Below are 25,702 nucleotides of genomic sequence, written 5' to 3'. Positions count from 1 at the left end.
TACATCAGGTATAACTCCCAATGCAATCCCTCCCCCCTCCCCCCTACCCATGATAGGCCCCGGTGTGTGATGTTCCCCTTCCCGAGTCCAAGTGATCTCATTGTTCAGTTCCCACCTATGAGTGAGAACATGCGGTGTTTGGTTTTCTGTTCTTGTGATAGTTTGCTAAGAATGATGGTTTCCAGCTGCATCCATGTCCCTACAAAGGACACAAACTCATCCTTTTTTATAGCTGCATAGTATTCCATGGTGTATATGTGCCACATTTTCTTAATCCAGTCTGTCACTGATGGACATTTGGGTTGATTCCAAGTCTTTAAAAAGTCAGGAAACAACAGGTGCTGGAGAGGATGTGGAGAAACAGGAACACTTTTACACTGTTGGTGGGATTGTAAACTAGTTCAACCATTATGGAAAACAGTATGGCGATTCCTCAAGGATCTAGAACTAGATGTACCACATGACCCAGCGATCCCATTACTGGGTATATACCCAAAGGATTATAAATCTTGCTGCTATAAAGACACATGCACACGTATGTTTATTGTAGAAGTCTATTTTTTAACAGGGCAAATGTATGTAGATTTCTGAGATGGATCTCCAGAAAAAAAAAAAGAGAGATACAGAATTTTATCAACCTAAAAAAAGTACAGAATTTCATTAGTACTATAAATCCTCTAGGGACCTCTTAGGAAATACGATTATTAAGTAGTAGTATGACAATACTAGGCTTAGAGCTAACTCATGAGATATTTAATTACAACTAATACGTATAAATATAAAGACAATGTTTGACGTATTATGCACTACATCTATGAGGTCACCAGAGCCACTTAAAACACCACCAAAAAATGCATCAAATTTCAAGGCCACAAGTATTCCTCTTTGTGCAGTAATCCTTTCACTGAAAAGATAGTTGTTTTGACTTATTAAAACTCGGGTAAACTGCCAGTTGCTTTTGTGTAGCAAAGTAGGCCAAGCAAATGCAAAATCATCTGAAAAGTATTTCAAAGAAGTTTAGATGCATCCTGAACTACAGATAATTCAGGGAAAAAAAACTACCATAAAGCATGTCTTCCTCACTAAAATAACCATAATATCTAAGTTTATGTTTAGGAAAAAATGTACTCCCTTTGAACTAGAAGGTTTTGCAATATATAATTTATACATGTTACCTGTTTCTGCTTATCTTTCTGTCCCTATTTACTTTCAAAGCATTCAAATTTAAAAAATTGATCTGTTTAGTTCCTTATTATTATTATTTTAACCCACTGACTGTTTGATCCTTACCCTAAAATGACAAGGTCTGGGAAAATGGCAGGCCAAGATGGTATCTCAATCTGTGGAGTGGCAGGGGAAATGGGGCTCAAACTGCACAGGTCTTTGCATCACGTAAGTAGGTCACGTAAGTGCATCATGTAAATATAGGATAAATGAGGACATGTAGATAGTACAAGAATCCACCAGCCAGAAGGCCTGTGACCAGGTTTCACAGAATCTAACATGGACATAACAAGTGTATTATAGAACAGACATATATACTCTTGATACAGAAGACACAAGATCTGATGAGATTTCTACTGATTCATCTTTAGGCTCACTGACTCTTCTGTCATCTCCATTCTGTTATTGAGCCCATGCAGTACATCTATATTTCATATATTGTATTTTTCGGCTCTGAATTTTCCATTTGATTATTTCATATGGTTTTTATTTTTCAGAGAACTATTTTCCCACTCATTTCAGAAGTGTTCACTTTTACCTCATGAGCATGAGTACTTTAAGGCTTTTTTCTGATAATTCCATCATCTGCATCATCTCAGAGTTGTCATCTGCTTATGTTCTTTTCCCTTTAAAAATGGTCAGATTTTACTGTTTCTTTGTGTGTCAAGTAATTTTGGATTATATCCTGGACATTCCAGATATTAAGTTATGAGATTCTAGGTTCTATTAACATCCTCTAAAGCAGCAGTCCTCAACCTTTTTAGCACCAGGTACTGGTTTCATGCAATACACTTTTTCTATGGACAGCGGGGATGGTTTCTGGACAAAACTGTTCCACCTCAGATCATCAGGCTTGTTAAGTAAGATTCTTATAAGGAGCATACAACCTAGATCCCTTGCACTCACAGTTCACTGCAGGGTTCACGCTCCTATGAGAATCTAATGCTGCTACTGATATGACAGGAGGTGGAGCTCAGGCGTTAACGCTCATTCACCAGTCACTTACCTCCTGCTATGCGACCTGGTTCCTAACAGGCCACAGTACCAATCATTTCTTCAGTTTTCAAAGCCTTCACTATGCCTGTTCCTAACAGGCCACAGTACCGATCATTTCTTCAGTTTTCAAAGCCTTCACTATGCTGCTTGAATATATCCTCCGCATGCATCTCTCAGGGGCAACTCTGGGATTTGAGCAGTGGTTTATGACGTAGTTCAGCTCTCTAGGTCTTTGCTATGTTTCTTTGGCTCTGTTCCATGTACATGTAGCTCATGAACGCGGTAGGACCTTTGTGCGTTCATACACACAATTAGGGAATCTCCTCCCATATTATTTCTCTTCTCTCTCAGATTTCCAAAGCATGCTCCAGCTTCCAGAGTTCTCTTTCCCAATTCCTCTGGCCAGAGAGATGGCTTTCTTTTTGGGATTTTAAGTGCATGTACCACTATGGCAATGTAATTTTACAAATGGAGATGGTCTCAAGACAGGGCTGGGAGAGGGGAAAAAAGGGGAGACCTTTCCTTGTCCTATGACTAGAAATACAGGGTTTCTCTTGGAGTTTTTGCTAACTGCTGCACTCGGTATGTACTTCTACAACCCAGCTTACCATTTGGTTAAAGCTGGATAACAAAAAGAAAAAAAATGGTAAGCTAAGCACTATACAAGCTATACAGGTTTTCACTTCCCTTCTCAGTTTGTCTATTACTGTTTACTTTTGAAAGTCTTCAGATAATTGTTTTTGTTTCTACCTAGAGGATTTTTGTTGTTGCTGTTGTTTTGTTTGGCAGGTGGGGAGAGGGGTTGTTTTCAGATAGGGCCTCACTCTCTCACCAAGGCTGTAGTGCAGTGGTGTGAACACAGCTCCCTGTGGCCTCGACCTCCTGGGCTCAAGCAATTCCCTGCCTCAGCCTCCCATGTAGCTGGGATTACAGGGACACACCATCATGTCCTGTTAATTTTTAACTTTTTAATTTTTTGCAGAGACAAGATCTTATTATGTTGTCCAGGCTGGTCTCTAACTCCTGGGCTCAAGCAACCCTCCTGCCCTGACCTCCCAAATTGCTGGGATTAAAGGTGTGAGCCATAGCACTGGCCTAACCAGGGTTGTAAGTTCTAATCAGAGAGGCTTACTCCACTTCTGGCTATCCAGTATGTTTCATCCATTTCCCAATTAAATTTCACCTAATGGCTTTACTAGTCACGACTAATTGTTATCTAGAATCATTATTTCATTAGGAGTATGCACTGTGGTGAGTTTGTAAGCCGATCATTCTCCAGTGTTTCTGTTTGTTTGTCTGTTTTTGTGCTTGTTTTTGAGACAGAGTCTTCTTCTGTCACCCAGGCTGGAGTGCAGTGGCACAACCTCAGCTCACTGCAGCCTCGATCTCCTGGGTTCAAGTGATCCTCCTGCCTCAGCCTCCTCAGCAGCTGAGACTACAGGCACGTACCACCATGCGTAGGGCTAATTTTTGTGTTTTTAGAAGAGACGAGGTCTTGCTATGTTGCCCAGGCTGATCTCAAACTACCAAGCTCAAGCAATCCTCCCGCCTCAGCCTCCCAAAGTGTTGAGATTATAGGCATGGACCACCACACCTGAACTCCAACGTTTCTTAATAGCTACAATTCTTCTGAAGATATGCTTTCCCTCTTGACTATTTGGCAGTCCTGGAATATAATCTGTACAGAAAAAGATTAATAAATGGTTGACTTTTTCCTTTCACTTACCAATTATTTTCAGAATAATAAATTGGTGTCTATGAGGGATTTTTAAAGAATTATGAATTCTTGAATTCTTATATATTTGTATATCTCAATCTACTATAATCATTACACTTTTTAGTATTCATTTATATTAAAATTTCTTTTTTTTTTTAAGAGACAGGATCTCACTCTGTCACCCAGGTTGGAGTGTAGTGGCATAGTCACAGCTCACTGCAACCTCAAACTCCTAGGCTCAAGTGACCCTCCTGCCTCAGCCTTCCAAGGAGCCGGGACTACATGCATGAGCCACCATGCCTGGCATATATATATATATATATATTTTTTTTTTTTTTTAATTAGTCAAACGCAGTAGTGAGATGAGGGGGGAAGAGTAGAACAAGGAGTTCAATCTGTAACTGACTGTGAACAATCAAATGAAATAACCCATTACCTTTAGACTAGTCACATTACACTTTTTAAAACCTATTTTTATAGGAAATTACAAATATACACAAAGTAAGAAGAATAATATAATTAATCCTATATACCCATCACCCAGTTTCCACAATTATCAACTCATGGCTAATCAGTCTTGTTTCACCTATTTTGCTCCTTCCCTTCCTCTCCATTCTTTTGGATTATTTGAAGCAAATCCCAAGTACTGTATCATTCCATCTGTAAATAGTCCAGTATATTTGTATAAATTACAAGAGCTTTATAAACCATAACTACAATATCATTATCATACCTTAAGAAGTCAACAAAAGACAGATAAGACCTTTCTTTACATGCAAAATAACAAAACACCCTAAGAGAAACTATAAAAGTCTAAATATAAGAAGGCATACAACCTCTCAATTGACTGGAAGTCTCAACATTGAAAAACATCCAATATTTCCAAATTGATTTATAAATTCTACACTAAGCTAGACAAAATCCAATCAGTTTGTGGTGGGTGGTGAGGAAGACTGCTTATAAGCTGAGTGTAGAATTTTTATTGAAATTCAAAGGACCACGAAAGCCAAAGTAATTCTGAAGAACAAATTAGAGGATTTAAACTATCAGATATCATGACTTATTATAAAGCTACAGTAATTAAAAGAGTATGGCAATGGCACAACAGACAGACCAACAGAACAGAGTCCAAAAATAAATCCATGAATAAACAGTCCCTTGAATTACAACAAAAGTATTACTGCATTACAATAGAGAAAGGATGGTCTTTTCAATAAATACTACTGGAACAACTGGACTTTCACAAGGAAAATAATATGAGGCTTACATATATCATACATAAACCTAAATGCAATAGTTTTAACAGTCAAGTTTATAGAAGAAAACACAGATAACATCTTCTTGGCTTTAGGGTAGGCAAAAATTTCCTTTTTTTTTTTTTTGAGACGGAGTCTCACTCTGTCACCCAGGCTAGAGTGCAGTGGCACGGTCTCAGCTCACTGCCAGCTCCGCCTCCCGGGTTCACGCCATTCTCCTGCCTCAGCCTCCCGAGTAGCTGGGACTACAGGCCCCCACCACCACACCTGGCTAATTATTTGTATTTTTAGTAGAGACAGGGTTTCACCATGTTAGCCAGGATTGTCACGATCTCCTGACCTCGTGAGCTGCCTGCCTTGGCCTCCCAAAGTGCTGGGATTACAGGCATGAGCCACTAAGCCTGGCCACAAAGATTTCTTAAATGAAACGTAAGAAGCACTAACCATAAAAAAATTTGATAAAATGGACTTCATTAAAATTAAGAAATTATCTTAATCAAGATAAACTATTAAGAGTGAAGAAGCAAGTCAAAGACTAGGAAAGATATCTTCAATACAACTGAACAACTGAAATTATCTGTTTCTGGGGTAATCAAGACAACCAACTCAACAGAAAAATCAGCAAAACACATAAACAGTCATATCCCAAAAGAGGATATTCAAATGGTCCACAGGCATCTGAAAATATTCTAAGCCTTTTAAATGATCAGGGAATTATGAATTAAAACTACAATAGACCTTTACTACACATGCTCCATAAGAGCTAAAATTAAAAACACTAATAATTTCAAGTGTTGGTGAGGATGTGGAACAATGAGAACTCTTTGTACACTGCTGATAGGAATATAAATTAATTTAACTACTTTTGGAAAACTAGGATAATCTCCTAAAGCTAAATATCCAGATACCTTAAGACTCAGCAATTTCACTCTTAGGTGTTTACTCAACAGAAACGTGTACACATGTGGACCAAAAGACATGCTCAAGAATGTTCACAGAAGTATTCTTCATAACAGCCAATCCTAGAAACACCCCAAATGTTCATCACAGTAGAATAAATACTGACATATCCATACAATGAAGTACTTCACAGCAACAAAAGAAAAGATGAACCACTGATACATGCATCAACATGGATGAGTCATAAACAAGGATTTTAAAAGGCTAGGCACAGAATTCAAAAATAGACAATACTAATGAATACTGAATGAGTCACGTAATAGTTACCTTCGGGAGTGTGTAATAACTGTTAAGGGGCATGAAGGAGGCTCCTTGGTTGATGAAAATGTCCTATATCTTATTCTTGATATTGGTTAAACGGGTGTTGACTTCATAAAAATTCATCAAAATGACACTCAGGATTTATGCACTTTATAATATGTGTGTTATAATTTGATGAAAGAGTAAAAACAAGTTAGTGATACCATGTCAGTCCCTTGATTTTTTAAATTTAATTTTGTTATTTTATTTGTCTATGAAATTAAAAAGTCTAGTAAGTTCTACATCTGCCTGCCTCTTTGTGGGTACTAAAAGTCATGTTCACGTTCTTTCTTAACACAGTTTACTGAGGAATTGTCTTGGTATGTGGATCCTTCCCATAACAGAGGTCAACAGAAAGTCTAGCTTGAAGCTACAGTTATCCAATATTCACAAACTAGAAAATTCTAACACTACAGGTACTTCTTAGTGTGATTATAAATGATCGATTTTTCTTTATTACATTCCAGATCACTAGTTTCCACAGCTTCTATTTGGCAAAAAGAGGTTAAAAAATAACATCAACAAAAAAAACACACAACTTGAGGCTTCACACCTAAGTTTAGTTTTAATTGAATTGAAAACATTCAGCAAATCAAGGCAATGTATCAGAATAAGGGTGTTATAAGAATTAAATAAATATTAAATGTAAAGTGTTTGGAATATAATGCCTCAAACACTCAAAAATGTCTGTAATTATTAATACCATTCTAAGAAACACATGTAACAGACCCTTATTCTTGAATTTCCTTCAAAATATAATAAATATATGGTAGCAAAACCAGATCTACTTTTAAACAAAGCATTTTTATGGAGTTGAGAACAAAATCAATTTTTAATGAATCTGAACTGAATATATTAAAGTACAGGATCAATAAAAACTTAGTAAATGTTACTCAAGAATTTTTTAAATTCTAAATTATACTTATTGGTATTTAACTATGACCCTACAATTAAAATAACTGAGATAATCAGGAAAAATACTGCTAACAGAAAGAATTCATCTTTGCATTGCATTTTTTACATTTGCAAAGTTGTATTTCATTTCATCACCATATTACTATAAAATAATTAAACCTATTTTATAAAACAATTAAATCTAGCAAAGAATTGCAGAACAGGCTGGGTGCAATGGCTCATGCCTGTAATCCCAGCACTTTGGGAAGCCAAGGCAGGCGGATCATGAAGTCAGGAGTTCGAGACCAGCCTGGTCAACATAGTAAATCCCTGTCTTTACTAAAAATACAAAAATTAGCTGGGTATGATGGCACACACCTGTAGTCCCAGCTACCTGGAAGGTGGAGGTGGGAGAATTGCTTGAACCCGGGAGGCAGAGGTTGCAGTGAGCCGAGACACCACCAATGCAATCCAGCCTGGGTGACAGAGCAAGACTCTGTCCCCATCCTCCCTCGGCCCAAAAAAAAAAATCACGGAACAAAGAATATTTATACTTGTGATCACATAATGATATGCCACCCAGCAAAAAAAATTCTTTTCAATAACAGTATCATCTTGTAAACAAAGTATATGTAAAAGCAGTTTGAAAAAAAAAGGGGGGGGCTATATTTTTTAAACCTATTACAATACTGTAAGTATATTTTTAACGGAAATAAATGTTAATTTAAAAGTAACAGTAGCTAGGCAAGGTGGCTCACACCTGTAATCCCTGCACTTTGGGAGGCGGAGGCAGGCAGATCATTAGAGCTCATGAATTCGAGACCAGCCTGGGCAACACGGCGAAACCCGTATCTACTAAAAATACAAAAATTAGCTGGGTGTTGTGGCAAGTGCCTAAGGTCTCAGCTACTTGGGAAGCTGAGGCAGGAGGATCAACCGAGCCCTGGAAGTCCAGGCTGCAACGAGCAGTGACTGCACCACTGCACTCCAGCCTGGGTGACAGAACAAGACCTTATCTCAAAATAATAAATAAAAAAATTTTTTTTAAAGTAACTGGATGCAATTTCCAGTTTTATACACAGCTGCTGAACATGTTTCTTAAACTTTATACTTGGAAATCATTCAAACATGCAGAAAAGTTGTAAGAATAGCTCAAAGAGCTTCTACATATCCTTTATCCTGATTTGACCAACTGTCAACAACAATCCTGTTGACCAATTTGTCAACATTTTGCATTATTTTCCATATCATACATAAACATATTTTCTGAATCATTTGAAAGTAAAACACACATCTCATACCTTTTTACCTCTAAATACTTCAACTATACCTCCCAAGAACAAGGATATTCTCTTAAATATCTACAGTATAATTACCAACTTCAGGAAACTTAACAGTAATACAATATCTTAATGTAATGCCTATTTTCTCTCTTTATTTTAGTTGAGCAAAAACTGCCCTCCAAGACTTTTTCCCTCTTCTAGTACAGAATCCAATCCAGGGTCATGTACTGTATTTAGCTGTCATGTCTACCCAGACTTCAAGCTGAAACATTTTTCTTTCAATAAATATTTTTTGTTTTGTTTTTTTGAGACAGGGCCTCACTATGTTGCCCAGGCTGCTCTTGAACTCCTAGGTTCAAATGATCTTCCTGCCTCAGCCTCCTGGGTAGCTGGGACTACAGGTGCATACCAACATACCCGGCTTCTGCTAAATACCTTTTAAACAATTTTTTCTTTACATGGTTTCCTGCAAGATAAGATTATGAAAGTTGAATTCTTACAAAAAACTATATAGGGAAGTTCCATTTAAAAAAGAGGTTCAGTGGAAGAGCTGCGTAAAGTTCATAAGACTTAGATAAAAAATACATAAATCTTCCTACTCAAGAGTGACTTTTTAGCATATAGTCTTTATTTTATTTTATATTTTATTTATTTTTTGTTTTTTTGAGATGGAGTCTCGCTCTGTTCAGGCTGGTGCGATCAATCTTGGCTCACTGTAAACTCTGCCTTCCAGGTTCAAGCAATTCTCTGCCTCAGCCTCCCAAGTAGCTAGGATCACACCTGCCTAAATTTTTGTATTTTTAGTAGAGATGGGGTTTCACCATGCTGGCCAGGCTGGTCTCAAACTCCTGACCACAGGTGATCCACCCACCTCAGCCTCACAAAGTGCTGGGATCACAGGCGTGAGCCACCACACCCGGCCTATAGTATATAGCTTTATAATGAGGAGGTTTCTAGGTTTCTTTGAGATCAGCAATTCTCAGATTAGAGGTTTATATTCTATTAAATAGCAATATATAATCAATTTATACAAATAAATCTGGCCAATGATTTGATTGGTATCTGTAGAAAATGGATCTGGGTCGGGCATGGTGGCTCACACTTGTAATCCCAGCACTTTGGGAGACTGAGGCAGAAGGACCACTTAAGTCTGGGAGTTCTAGACCAGCCTAAGCAACATAGTAAGACGTCATCTCTACAAAAAATAAACAAAATTAGCTGGGCATGGTGGTATACACCTATAGTCTCAGCTACTCAGGAGGCTAAGGTGGGAGGATAGCTTGAGCCTGGGAGGTGCAGTGAACTGAGATCATGCCACTGCACTGCGGTGTGGGTGACAGAGCAAGATCGTGTCTCAAAAAAAAAGGGGGGGGGGGACTGGGGGGGGAGCCAGGTGTGACGGCTCACATCTGTAATTCCAACACTTTGGAAGGCTGAGGTGGGGGGAACATCTGAGATCAGGAGTTTGAGACCAGCCTGCCCAACATGGCAAAACCCCATCTCTACTAAAAATACAAAAATTAGCCAGGCATGGTGGTGCACACTTGTAGTCCCAGCCACTCAGGAGTTTGAGGCACAAGAATCACTTGAACCCAGGAGGTGGAGGTTGTAGTAAGCCAAGATAGCACCACTGCGCTCCAGCCTGGGTGACAGAGCAAGACTCTGTCTCAAAAATTAAAATAAATAAAATAACTTTTTAATAAAGGATCTACAGAAAATTACTATTTTCATCAAAATCCTCTCCTCCAGTTAACAAAAACATCCAGTCTCAATAAGCAAACCTTTAAAGAAAGGGGAATTACTTTGATCATGCACAGATATAATAGTTATTGGAACTGGCACATACCTTGTTCTTTCACTGGACACTTACTGTGTGCCAACTATGTGCCTGGCCTATGCTAACTGTAGAGTTGGGGAATCCAGTGGTGAGCTAAAAAGGCACAGTATCTACTCTTAGGAAACTTGTAATTTAGCAAACCACCAAAGACTCCTGTTTTCAGACAGGAAAGGTATTAGTTTTCCCTAATTTGGAAATGAAGCAATTAGATTCAGAGTGGTAAATGTGCCCCGAGTCACACAACTAAGTATTCTCAAGGGACAAAGAAGGTAAACACTAAAATTATGGTCTTCTATCTCCTAATACAGTACTTAACCTGCCTGTGTCTGATTACAAAAGAGTTCCTTAACCATAACTTTTAGGCCTATCCATTGACTCCAAAGCGACAGTGTACTTTCATCTCCAATGAACTACTTTTGTTACACTGAGTCAGTCATCAACTAATCTTTTAAGTACTTAAGATATTAGGTATGTAAGGTATTACAGTAACATTAAAACTTGGTTAAAAACAGAGTAGCATACTAATTTTCTTTTTACATATTCCCACATACTCATTTTAGAATAAAAATAATAAAAGAATCCATTTCCCCTGATTTGCTATTTTAAAACAACACAGGTCAATATAATTAGAATATGGGTTATACTTTCCACAAAAGAAAAAAGTACATATAAGTCACTGAGAATTGGCACAGACTCCTATCTCTAATTTCCCCCCCAATTCATCTCTTAAATCATAGCACTCAAATCTATAAATACTTCTCCAACCATGTAGAGAAAGGATCAGCTAAACTTATTCTGTAAAGGCCCATACAGGTAAACTTTTTTTTTTTTTTTTTGAGATGGAGTCTCGCTCTGTTGCCCAGGCTGGAGTGCAGTGGCGTGATGTCGGCTCACTGCAAGCTCCAACTCCTAGGTTCACGCCATTCTTCTGCCTCAGCCTCTGGAGTAGCTGGGACTACAGGTGCCCGCCACCACACCTGGCTAATTTTTTGTATTTTTAGTAGAGACGGGCTTTCACCATGTTAGCCAGGATAGTCTCTATCTCCTGACCTCGTAATCCACCCGCCTCAGCCTCCCAAAGTGCTGGGGTCTCTGCTTTAACTACAGACATGTGTCATGGGGATACATTCTGAGAAATGCATCCTCAGGCAATCTGTCATTGTGCCAACATCACAGACTGTATTTTACAGACCTAGACGGTATAGCCCACTACACACTTACGCTACATGGAATAGCCTATTGCTCCTAGGCTACAAACCTGCACAGCATGTAATGGTACTGGATACTCAAAGCAACTGTAACACAATGTTAAGTATTTGAGTATCTAAACATATCTTAACATAGAAAAGTAACAGGTTGTGCCATGATGACCTGATGGCCATGATGTCACCAGGCAATAGGAATTTTTCAGCTCCATTATAATCTCATGGGACCACTGTTGTATATTTGGTCCATCACTGACCACGTAATGCATGACTGTACTTAACTGCTGCTATAGCCTAAAAGCAGTCATACACAAGACCTAAAAAATAAGAGTGGCTAATGTTCTAATAAAGCTTTACTCATAAACACTAAAAAATAAATTTCATATAACTTTCACATGTCACAAGTCAGTCTTCTTGAGATTTTTTTTCAACCATTTACAAATGCAAACACTACTCTTAGCTCATAAGTCATACCAAAGCAGGCACCACGCTGAATAAATCTGGTGGTGTGCAGACCCCAGGGAAGGCCTGCTTGTAAATAGGAGCTGCAGTCTGGCTCTTCTTTTACCTCAGTCAACTGATACTTTATACCTAAGGCCTGGCAGGAAATAATTCTTATTTGACTTTCAGTCATTTGCAAATCATCTTCCTTAAACTCAGGAAAAGATAAGTTATGATTCTTACTTTAGAGCACTAGTTTTGAGAAATTTCAGGAATTGCTAAAATACTTTACATCTGGATTTCAATTATTTTTCCCAATGAATAACTTTCTTCCTCCTCATAAGAATGAAAATTCTAAAGATAAATAAAAGCTGCCACGTAGCAGATCATTCCCCAATTATTTTTATAATTCCTTGTCCTATGCATCTACCAGGACACTGCAAATCCCAACCCACCATGATTAAGGGAAAAAAACAAAGATAGCATACCTTTGAGCTCAAAATGATGATTGAAGGTATCTAGTGAAACTCGCCAAGTTCTAAAGACTCATTTAAGAGGACTGTAGAATTATCCAAAGGCATCTTACAATGTGATAGAATCAGCTTCTGAGCTTCAGCAGCTTTGCGGGAACAAATAAAAATTCTGTAAAAAAACAGCAGTTGCTGAAATAATGCTACCCAAATTTTAAGTAACATTATTATCTCTAGTATTTTTGTTTCATCGACGTATAGAACACTTATTGCGAGCCTCCTCTACGTGCCAAGAATTGGGAATGTGTCAATAAACAGATCAGATCTCATCAACCCCTCTGGGAACTCAGCCTGTAGAGCAACTGTAAATGGAACAAAAAGTTTGAAAAATCACGATGGTGTGAAGGGAAAGCATAATAGAGATACAAACCATTTTGCTGGGAATTGGTTAGAAAAGTTCTCCTGGGATGGGTGCGGTGGCTCACACCTGTAACCCCAGCACTTTGGGAGGCCGAGGCAGGCGGATCACTTGAGGTCAGGAGTTCAAGATCAGCCTGGCCAATATGGTCAAACCTCATCTCTACTAAAAATACAAAAATTAGCCAGGCATGGTGGCACACATCTATAATCCCAGCTACTGGTGAGGCTGAGGCAGGAGAATAGCTTTAACCCGGGAGACGGAGGTTCCAGTGAGCCAAGATTGCTCCACTGCACTCCAGTCTGGGCGAAAGAGCAAGACTCTGTCTCAAAAAAAAAAAAAATTCTCCTAAAGGAGGAGAATTTAATGCAAGAATGTGTATGATCTAGCCAAATAAAGCAAGAGGGGAGAGGTGAGAAAGAAAATTTTTTGTCCAAAGGGAACAGTGTGTTCAAATGGCCAGGCATAGGTGAAAATATGACATTTGTGTGGAAGTAATATAAGTCCAATGTGGATGCTCAGAATAAAACAGGAAATGAGAAAAGACATTTCCTGAGACAAGATGGGCAAAGAAAGAAAGTAAAAAGTGAAGCAATTTGCCCTGAATCACACAGGGCTAAAGGCAGAGCCCATTTTAAACCCTTACCACTTGTCTGCAATATACTAGCCATTCTGACATTCTGAGCAGGAAGCTAAAAGTTCCTAGAGAGGATTTCAGGGGACTTTTGGAAAAGCCCAAGGAAGAACAGCCCTGGGCCGATAGCTGACCTTGCCATGGATGGATAAAAGAATCAACTGACCATCAAGGGTCCAATGTGCAGAATGAGAAAAAAGTCTCATCACAATTGTCAACTAATAATTAACAATTACTAAGCACTTTACTATGTGTAAAGCCCTGTTTTAAGCACTTGACATTTATTAATTCAATCCTCACAACATCACTATCAAGCAAGTGCTCTCATTATCCTATTTATCTAGTATGATTTTAATGACACAGTCTAATCACAACTATTAATTTTCTTGTACTGACAAAATTCACAGAAATGTCAACAATACTTCTTGACACAATATTGAAAGCACTTTAGTTACTCCTCCATCAGAAAAGTACCGTTTAAATATCAACAAAAAAAGACTTAAGAATATTAATTTGGTTCCTTTAGCTTTTCTAATTTAATACCACTGTTTTAGGTTCACATAAAAAACTGAGGGTAAAGTACAGAGATTTCCCATATACCCCCCACTCTATTAATGCACAGCCTTCCCCATATTCAACATTCCCCACCAGAGTGGCACATTTACTACAACTGACAAACCTACAATTACACATCCTTATCACCCAAAATTTATAGTTAACTTTAGGGTTCACTTGTAGTGCTGTACATTTTATGAATTTAGACAAACATAATGGCATGCATCCACTATCATATCATACAGAACAGTTTCACTGGCCTAAAAACTCTCTGTGCTCCGCATATGCATCCCTCCCCTCACTAACCCCTACACCACACTCATCTTTTTATTACCTCCATAATTTTGCCTATTCCAGAATGTCATAAAGTTGGAATCACACAGTATGTAGCCATTTCAGACATTTAAGATTCCTCCATGTCTTTTCATGGCTTGATAATTTCTTTTTGGCACTGAATGACGTATTTCATTGTCTGAATACACCACAGTTTATCCGCTCACATAATGAAAGACACTTTGGTTGCTTCCAAGTTTTGGCAATTATTTAAAAGGATGCTATAAACTTTCACATAAAGATTTTTGTATAGACATAAATTTTCAATTCTTTGGTTGCTAGATCATATGGTAAGACTATGTTTAGTTTTGTAAGAACCTGCCAAACTGCCTTTCAATGAGGCTGTACCATTTTGCATTCTAACCAGCAATGAATGAGAGTTCCTATTGCTCCACATCCTCACCAGCACTGGGTGTAGTCAGTATTTTGGATTTTCACCATTCAAATACGTATGTATCTCATTTTAATTTGCATTTCCATGATAACAGATGATATGGTACATCTTTTCATATGCTTCTTGCTGTTTGTACATCTTCTTTGGTAAGGTATCTGTCAGCATACCTGGCCCATTTTTTAACTGGTTTGTTGGTTAAAGCTGTTAAGTTTTAAGAGTTTGTTGTGTACTTTGGATAAAAGTCCTTTATCAAATATGTCTTTTGCAAATACCTTCAAGTCTGTGGTTTGTCTTTTTATTCTTTTGATAAGTACCTTTCACAGAGCAGAAATTTTTAATTTTAATTAAATTTAATTTTTTTCTAACATGGAATACATCTTTGATGTGGAGGATAAAAACTCGCTGCCAAACCCAAAGTCATCTAGATTTTCTCCTATGTTATCTTCTAGGAGTTTTATACTTTTACAACTTACATTTAGGTCTATGATCCATTTTGAGTTAATTTTTATGAAGGGTATAAGGTCTGTCAAGATTCACTTTTTTGCACGTGGACAGTTGTTCCAGTACCATTTGTTGAAGACTATATTTTCTCCATTGTATTGTCTTCGTTCCTCTGTGAACCATTAGTTGACTATGCAATAATAAATTGCATAACAATATTTCAGGACAGACCGTATAGATGACAGTGGTCCTGTAAGATTATAAGACAGCTGAAAAATTCCTATTGTCTAGTGACTTTACAGCTGTTGTAGCCATCATAACATTGTAGTGCAAATTACTTTTTAAATACATTTAGTGTAGTCTAAGTGTACAGTGTATATAAAGTCTATAGCAGTGTACACTAATGTCCTAGGCCTTCACATTCAATCTACGCTCACTCACTGACTCACCCTATGCAACTTCCAGCCCAAAAATCTCCATGGTAAGTATTCTATGTAAAGTATACGGTCATCTTTTATACTGTATGTTTATGTTCCTTTTCTACATTCAGATACACAAACTCTTACTGTTACATTAAAATTACGTATAGTATTCACTACAGTAACATGCTGTACAGTTTAGGAACAATAGGCTGCACCATACAGCCTAGGTGCAGGGCAGGCTATACACTTAAGTTTGTGTAAATATACTCCACGTTATTTGAACAACAACAAAATCATCCAACGATGCATTTCTCATCTCAGAATGTATCTCTTTCATTAAGTGACACATGACTGTACTGATGTGGATCTATTCCCGGGCTCTCTATTCTGTTCCACTGATCTATTAAAATATTTGTCTATGCTGATCTATTAAAATATTTGTCTATGCTGATCTATTAAATTATTTGTCTATGCTTTCACCAATACCACACTGCTTGATGACTGTAGTTGTAAAGTAAGTCTTGAAGTCAGGCAATGTTGGATCTCCAAATTTGTTCTTCTCTTTCAATTTTAAGTTTTCTATTCTGGGTCTTTTGCCTCTCCATATAAACTTATTGGAACCAGTTTGTTGATATCTACAACAAAGTGCAATTTTGACTAGGATTATATTCAGTCTACAAATAAAATTACGAAGAACTGACATCTTGTCAATACAGTCTTCCTATCCATGAACATGTTACTTAGTTCTTGTTTGATTTCTTTCATCAGAGTTTTGAAGTTTTCTTTGCACATATTTTATATATATTTTATTAAATTTATACCTAAGAATTTATTTCAGGAGATTAATGGTATTGTGCTTTTAATTTCAGAATTCCACTTGTTCACTGCTGGTATATAGGAACATAATCTACTTTTGCATATTAACCTTGTATCCTGCTACCTTGTGCTTTTGGTTCCAGTTTGTCAATTCTTTTGGAGCTTCTAAATAAACAATCATATCATCTTGCAAACAAAATGAGTTTTATTTCTTCTTTCCCAATCACTATACATTTCATTTCATTTTCTTATCTTATTGCATTAGTTAGAACTTCCAGTATGATGCCGAAAAGGAGTGGTAAAACGGGACATCCTTATCCTGTTCCTGATCTTACTGGGAATCTTACGTTCTAGATTCTCACCATTATGTAAAACATTAGCTATAGTTTTATTCTCACATTCATAAAATACTTTTAATCTTCCATTCATATCCCAATACCTAATTCAGTGATGCTCTTTACTGTATTTAGGCTGTTATGTCCCCTTATCTCTTTTTAAAAAATTATTATTTACCATTCTGAGGCACAATTCACACACTATATAACTCAGCCATTTAAAACCTACGATTCAGTGTTTTTTATATTTACAGAGTAAATATAAATGTAAATTTATATTTACATTTATATATATAATGTAAATTTTATATTTACAGAGTTGTGCAACTATCACTACAATCTAATTTTAGAACATTTTTATCCTTCCCCCACTTTGCTGAGCTGTAGATTTTTTCGAAGATGTTCTTTCTCAAGTCGAAGAAGTTCCTCTCTATTCCAAGTTATACAGTTACAGAGAATTTTTTTTTTTTTTTTTTAAATCAAGAATGGGTGCTGGGTTCTGTCAAATGTTTTTTAAACATCTCTTGATATGATCATACAATTGTGTTTTCTTTAGCTAGTCAATGTGACGGATTATATTAATTTCTTACATGCCTTGGATAAATCCCACTTGATCATAGCATATAGTTCATTTTATAAATGTTGAATTTGATTTGCTAATATTTTGTTGGGGACTTTTGCATCTACATTCATAAGAGATCAATTGGTCTACAGTTTTCTTTTCTTGCAGTATCTTTGTCTGGTTTTGGTATTGAAGTAATACTGGCCTCACAGAATGAGTTAGAAAGTATTCCCTCTGCTTCTGTCTTCTCAGAGACTGTTAATATTGGTATAATTTCTTCCTTAAATGTTTGGTAGAATTAGAACTCACCAATGAACCCATCTCGGCCTGGTGATTTCTATCTTAAAAGATTATAAATAATTGTTGACTCAATTTAATAGATATAGGCCTATTCAGATTGTCTATTTCTTGCATGACTTTTGGCAGATTGCGTCCTTCAAGGAATTGGTTCATTTCATCTAGGTTATCAAATTCGTGGGCACAGAGTTGTTCATAATATTCCTTAATATTTTTAATATAAATGGGAATCTGTTATGATTTCTACTTTCATGTCTTCTATTAGCAATTTGTGTCCTTTTTCCTTAGTCTAGTTGGAAGCACATCAATTTTATTAATCTCTTCAAAGAACCAGCTTTTGGTTTTGTTGATTTTCTGTAGGATTTTTTGTTTTCCACTTCACTGGTTCTGCTGTTTTGTTTGTTTTGAGACGGAGTCTTGCTCTGTTGCCCAGGCTGGAGTACAGTGGCAAGATCTCGGCTCACTGCAAGCTCCGCCTCCCGGGTTCAAGTGATTCTCCTGCCTCAGCCTCCCAATGAGCTGGGATTACAGGTGCCCGCCACCATGCCTGGCTAAATTTTTGAATTTTTTGTATTTTTAGTAGAGATGGGGTTTCACTGTATTAGCCAGGATGGTCTTGATCTCCTGACCTCATGATCCGCCTACCTCTACCTCCCAAAGTGCTGGGATTACAGGCGTGAGCCACCACAACCAGCCTCTGCTCTAATTTTTATTGTTTCCTTTCTTCTGCTTACTTTGGATTTAATTTGCTCTACTTTTTGTAGTTTCCTGAGGTAGAAACTTTGGTTTTAGATCTTTACTCTTTTCTAATATACGTATTCCACCCTATAAATTTCCCTCTAGGCACTGCGTTTGTTGCATCCCACATATTTGGTTGTTTTCATTTTCATTTAGTTCAAAATATTTTTAGATTTCTCTTGATACATCAGTGTAGTGTGCAAAAAAAGATGAAAATAAAAAAATGTTTAATAATAAATTAAATTTCTTGAGAATCTCTGACACATGTGTTAAGAGTGTTGTTTAATCTTCAAGTATTTGGGGATTTTCCAGCTCTCTTTCTGTTATTGATTTCTACTTTAATTATATTGTGGTCTGAGAACAGACACTGTCTGATTTCTATTCTTTCAAATTTGTTAAGGCGTTTTATGGCCCAAAATGTTGTCTCTCATGGTGAGTGTTCCACATAGGCTTGAGAAGAATGTGTATTCTGCTGTTGTTGGATGAAGTAGACTATAGATGTCAATTATATCAAGTTGTTCGACAGCACTGTTGAACTCGTCTATGTCTTTACCGGTTTTCTGTCTGCTAGAACTGTCCATTTCTAACAATGGGATAAAGTCTCCATTATAAGAGCAGATTCATCTGTTTCTCCTTGCGGTTCTGTTTTTGACTCACATACTTTGATGCTCCACTGTTAGCCACATAGATGTTTAGGACTACTATCTCTTCTTGGAGAACTGACCCATTTATCATTATTTATGCAATGCCCCTCTTTATTCCAGATAACTTCCTTGCTCTGAAAGCTGCTCTGTCTGAAATTAAAATATAGCTATTCATGCTTTCTTTTGGTTAGTGTTAGCATACTGTATTTTTCCCCATCCATTTTCTTTTAATATATGTATCTATATTTAAAGTGGTTTTTTTGTAGACAACATAAAGTTAAGCCTGGATTTTTCATCCACTCCGGCACTGTCTTTTAATTGGTGTGCTGAGATCACTAACATTTAAAGTGATCATTGATATAGTTAGATTAGTAGCTACCATATTTGTGATTGCTGTTCTTTATTCCTATTTTAGTCTTCCAGTCTTTTTCTGCCTGTTGTAGTTTTACATGATTCTATTTTCTCTCCTTTCTTGGCATACTTTTTCATTTTCTTTTGTTTTTTCACTTTTTTCAGTAGTTGCCCTGGAGTTCACAATATACATTTACAACTAATGTAAAGTCTGCTTTCAAGTAACACTAAACCACTTTATGGGTAGTGCAAGTACCACATAATAATCCTAATACCTCCCTCCTATCCTTTGTATCATTCCTGTCATTCATTTCACTTTTACATAAGCACACATAATTGAATATACTGTTGATAATATGATTTTGGACAAACCATCAGTTAAGCCCGTTAATGTGGTGGATCACATTGATTTTTTAATATTTAACCTGCCATGTATCCCTAGAATAAACTCCATATGATTATTATAGTATAAGATTCTGTTGTCCGGGCATGGTGGCTCACACCTGTAATCCCAGCACTTTGGGAGGCTGAGGTGGGTGGATCATGAGGTCAGGAGATCGAGACCATCCTGGCTAACATGGTGAAACCCTGTCTCTACTAAAAATACAAAAAATTAGCCGGGTGTGGTGGCACGTGCCTGTAGTCCCAGTTACTTGGGAGGCTGAGGCAGGAGAATCACTTGAACTTGGGAGGCAGAGGTTACAGTGAGCCGAGATCACGCCACTGCACTCCAGCCTGGGCAACAGAGACACTCTGTGTCTCAAAAAAACAACAAAACAAAACAAAACAAAACAAAATGATTATTTTTATATGTTGCTGAATTTTATTTGCTAATATTTAGTTGAGGATTTTTGTGTCTCTATTTACAAATAATATTGGTTAATTTGTTATTTTTGTTCTGCCTTTGGTTGTAGTATCAGGATAATACTTGAAATGTTCCCTTCTCTTCTAGAAGTTTTCTAGAAGAGACTGTGTAGATTAGACTCTACGGTGAAACCAACTGGGCCTAGAGATATCTTTTTGGGGAGTTTCAGAATTACAAAATCAATTTCCTTAATGATTATGGGATAGCAGTAGTAGAATGTTGGCTTTGTCACTACTCTTACACATTGATGGTGGGAATATAAATTGATATAAACTTTATAGAGAACATTACATCAGCACCCTTAACAAAATTACAAATGTTTTTACCCTTTGGTACAGAAATATAGGGGTTATAACCAGCATTTAAAAAATGAAACATGGTGGGGGTTGGGAGTCGGACCGCAGGACACCTAGTTATGGTAAAGGGTACTTCCTGAAACTGTTGTTTCAGATATGTGTTTGAGTGTGTATGAGTGTACTAGGTCATAACATAAAATATTATTTCTTACTATGAGTTGTGGTCATAGAAGTTTGGGAGCTACTGTTTCAGCTTTAAAAGGATAACCTGAGGCAAAAATCATAAACTGACACTTAGGGAAGAGAGGGTATAATGTCAGGATATGAAGAGAAAGTTAAAGAAAATAAGGCAGATAAGGAGACAAAGCAAACATGAGGTATGACATTACCAAGCTATGTACAGCCATGAGAAAACTGGCCTATTTGGGGTAAATGCAGAGGAGAGAAGACAGGGAGAATTTATCTGATCAGTGCTAAAGAGACATAAGAGATCCGGCAAAGATTTTCCCACAGGGTATTAATTCCTAAATAAAAATCCCAAATATTTATTGTTTTCCTCATGATACCATCTTTCCTTAAAAGGCTGACTGTAGACATTCACTGTGCCCAGACGTCAAAGAACTGTATCAGTGCTATGGTGTAAATGTTTGTGTCCCTCCAAAATTCTTATGTTAAAACTTAATCCCCAATGTGGTAGTATTAAGACATGGGGCCTCTGGCAGGTAATTAAGTCATGAGGGCTCCACCCTCATCAATGAGATTAGTGCCCCTTATAAAAGGCCCGAGAGAGCTTGTTCCCCTCCCTTTCCATCATGTGAGGACACAGCAAGAAGGCACCAGAATGAGCCTTCACCACAATACTGAATCTGCTGGCAACTTGATCTTGGACTTCCCAGTCTCTAGAACTGTAAATAATAAATTTCTGTTGCTTATTAATTAGTCAGACTAAGATACTTTGTTACAGCAGCCAAATGGACTAAGACAACCGACAAGTTATAAGAGGCAGTTCCAATGCCCTGGAATGACACTGAATCCCAGATCATCAATGAGTATCCTCATGTCAATACATTTTCCTCAAGCTAACCTTATATTCTGCCCCCCATCTAATCCAACACCTTTCAAAACATTCTCATACCTGTTTCCCTGGTTTCTCTAGATGCTTATTATTCAAGTCCTGCAATTTTATTTTGTTTTATTTTTATTTGATAGGGTTTCGCTCTGTTGCCCAGGCTGGAGTGCAATGGAACAATCATAACTGACTACACCCTCAAACTCCTGGGCTCAAGTGATCCTCCCGCCTCAGCCTCTGGAGCAGCTAGAACTACAGGCACACACCACCACGCCCAGCCAATTTTTTAAAAAGTTTTTTGTACAGACAAGGTCTCACCATGTTACCCAGGCTGGTCTCGAACTCCTAGCCTCAAGTGGTCCTCCCGCCTTGGCTTCCCACAGCACTGGGATTATAGGTGCGAGTCACTGAGCCTGCAGTCCTGCAATTCTTTTTGTATACAGGATAGTTCTTTCTGGAGCAGGGCTTGTAATTCTCTTATTGGGCTGTGCTAAGACCCTGACTATAGTTATTAACCAGAGGATAACGAGTCATAGTAGAGGCAGATCTTAAGAATAAACGTCATTGGACCAGGCGTGGTAGCTCATGCCTGCAATCCCAGCACTTTGGGAGGCCAAGGTGGGCAGATCACCTGAGGTCAGGAGTTCAAGACCAGCCTGACCAACATGGTGAAAATACAAAAATACAAAAAGTAGCCGGCTGTGGTGGTACACACCTACAATTCCAACTACTCAAGAGGCTGAGGCAGGAGAATTGCTTGAACCCAGAAAGCAGAGACTGCAGTGAGCAGAGACTGGCCAGTGCACTTCAGCCTGGGCAACAGAGCAAGAATCTGCCTCAAAAAAATAAAAAAAATAAAATAAAATGAAAAAACGTCATTGAACAAAGCTCCTTCTTTGGATGGGATCACTGCACAGTCTTCAAGCAATGAGGACGGGGGGGTGGTAGGGGGTCTTTCCTCTGCCAGAGGGAAATGGGATGTTTCTCCTTGCCAGGAAGCTTCAGCAGGAATTGTAGGATTAAAAATTCTGAAGTACAGGGATCCACTCTCTCCCTATTAGAGCACTGACTGAGACACAGAAGACCTGTCAAGGTTTGCATATTTAGTCTTCTCTGCAGTTGTATCACCTTAATAATCCGATTCAAGGCCAACATTTTAGCACAGTCTTCCTGAAGCCAACAGGGTAAGATTCTGTTATCCTATAAAACTGTCATAGAAGCCCTCTGGGTTCCAGAGTACGCCTTACATTGGCAATTAGTTGTGCTAAATCTAACTACCTTTTTAAGGCCACCGAATCATCAAAAGCAACAACCTCATATCACAATCCTTAAAATTATCACTGCCCCCACACCAATCAAGTGAAGTATCTGTTTTCTCCCAACACCCTGACTTCTATGAGCCTTGCTCCCATTAATTACAGATGAAAGTTTTAGGATTATGATGCCAACTGTATCCAAGGGTCATCAACACCTCATTTACTAACAGCAATAGTTTTCCCTACTGTGCAGATGAACTGGTGAAAATTCAACTCCTAAAATATCATTATGAGGATCTGCTTTTGTAGTATGAAAACAGAAAACAACACCTAGAAAACAACACCTGAGGCAAAACAGACTGTTGACACAGGTATCCTACTGCTTCAAATTTATATTAATTTTACAATATACATTTAAAATAAACAAATCCACAGTAGACATAAAGGGTTTTTCTCCCTCCAAAGTATTTTTAATACTAAGGTTCAGTTCTAAGGAAACAAAGTGAGGTAATGTTAAACTCATACAAGCTACAAATTTTAGAGGCATTTTAAATACTCTTTCTCCCTTACTCCTTCAAAATTTTCCCAATTCTGTGACTGGAATTAATCTTCATAAATTCCTCTTCCCATCCCCTGCCTCCAGCACCAGCCCTCTTGAATCCATCCCTTGCTTTATATCAGAAGACTCTAACATTCATATTTGATCATGTCACTCAAATTCCCTGAGATATAAAAATTGCTCCCTATAACAACTCCTTTGTGAACTCCAGATTTAGTCCCCAAGGTTCAGCATTATCTCTTCCGAGTCTCTCATGATTTAACCCTTTCCATTTACTTGCTATTCACTACATACATCAAATTTTGTCACACCTCCAAGTTTATGCTCACTGTTTCTTCAGTCTACAATATTTTTACAGATATTCTCTTACAAAAGTGCAACTTTAACACTGGTAAAACAGTTTCTTTCTAAAATGCACTAGAAAAAAATTCAATTTTAAATGGAACTACAGTAATTTGTGTCCCTTAATTTATCTGTCACATAAATTCAAACTTCTATGTTTTTTGTGTGTTTTTTTGAGATGGAGTTTTGCTCTTGTTGCCAGAGCTGGAGTGCAATGGCATGATCTCAGCTCACTGCAACCCACACTTCCCAGATTCAAGCGATTCTCTTGCCTCAGCCTCCCAAGCAGCTGGGATTACAGGCATGCGCCACCACGCGTCGCTAATTTTTTGTATTTAGTAGAGATGGGGTTTCACCATGTTAGGCTAGTCTTGAACTCCTGACCTCAGGTGATCCACCCACCTCAGCCTCCCAAAGTGCTGGGAATGCACGCATGTGCCAACATGCCGGGCTCAAATTTCTATGTTTTACAAAGCTCACTTATACATTTTAGATGTGTGCTGGTGCTCTCCAAATTCTGATTCTTGCTACTGTTATACTGTAGTGGTAATGCCTCATGAATTACTGGCCTTTACAAGTATGCAAAGGAAATGGGCCTCTCAGACTCAGACATACTTGAGCAAATTATTCACTTTGCTTGAATTTCAGTTTCCTCACCTCTGAATTCTCTCTAAATACATCTATACATCTATGGATGCTATGCAATTTTTATTAATATCTTATATTGATTTATTTCCATATGGTATGCATATATGAATGTGTATGTAACTAGACAAACTGATCTTAGTATTTATGTGGAAGAGCAAAAGGCTAAGAATAGCTACAGTAATTTGAAGAAGAAAACGGAGAAAGCAGTCCTACAAATAATCAAGCCTTATAATATGGGTCTTTCAAAACAAAGATAGAGAGAAGATCAGAAATAGAGTTATACATACACTAAAAAGGCAGCATTATAAACAAAGAGGGAAAGAATGGACTATCCATTAACGGTACAGAGACAACAGGTACCCAAATAGGGCAAAAAAGTTATACTGGATTTCTTTCTTACCACACGAAAACAAATTCCAAGTGCGTCAGACCCAAATATGAAGGCAAAACAGAAATTTTTAGAAGAAAACACACAATACCTTCATATGTATAGAGTAGAAAATAACTTTTTAAAACTATCATAAACCTTAAAGGAAAACAAGCCAAACACAAACTTTAAAAAATATATATATTTGGCTTCATTCTAATAAAATCTAATTTAATGTTTATTCTTAACTTCTCTAATTACCAAAATATCCCATAAACAAATGAAAAGACAAATCAGACTGAGAAAATATACCACAGATTAGTATCCGAAGTTCTAACAAGATACTACATATCAGTAAGAAAAAAAGATAAGACAAAAGATGTGAACCAGTAATAAACTATGTTTTTTTTTGTTTTTTTTTTAAAAAGAAGCATAAAGAACCAATAAACGTAAGAAAACATGCTAAACCTCATGAACAGAATATGTAGTTGGAAAAATAGGTAACTTAAACAGGTATCTTACCCCTTAAAGAATAATAAGATTAACAGCCATACATTCTTCACCTAGATTCATCAACTTTTAACAATCTGCCACATCTGTACACTTTCCACCATATATATGTATTTGTGAATGCACTTTCCCTCTCTCATATATATGTATGCATCTCCATATACAACATACAAATATGCACATGTACATACGGGCAGATCATGAGGTCAAGAGATCGATATCACCCTGGCTAAGATAGTGAAACCCCGTCTCTACTAAAAATACAAA

The 25,702-nt window shown here is 37.4% G+C and overlaps 1 protein-coding gene across 18 annotated transcripts in view; it reads right to left on the bottom strand.

The window, feature by feature from the left end:
- CLOCK (clock circadian regulator) overlaps window positions 1-25,702 on the bottom strand; it is a 121,231-nt gene that overhangs the window by 71,956 nt on the left and 23,573 nt on the right. For all 18 annotated transcript variants that reach the window (XM_002804105.4, XM_078003571.1, XM_015138682.3 and 15 more), the window contains one exon: window positions 12,602-12,755. The gene's annotated coding sequence lies outside the window, so the exon portion shown is untranslated. The remainder of the gene's footprint in view (window positions 1-12,601; window positions 12,756-25,702) is intronic.

Source organism: Macaca mulatta, chromosome 5, assembly GCF_049350105.2.
Source record: "Macaca mulatta isolate MMU2019108-1 chromosome 5, T2T-MMU8v2.0, whole genome shotgun sequence".
Classification (NCBI taxonomy): domain Eukaryota; kingdom Metazoa; phylum Chordata; class Mammalia; order Primates; family Cercopithecidae; genus Macaca; species Macaca mulatta.
The sequence above is the reverse complement of the archived record's forward strand: the minus strand, read 5'-3'. Positions and strand labels throughout refer to the sequence as shown.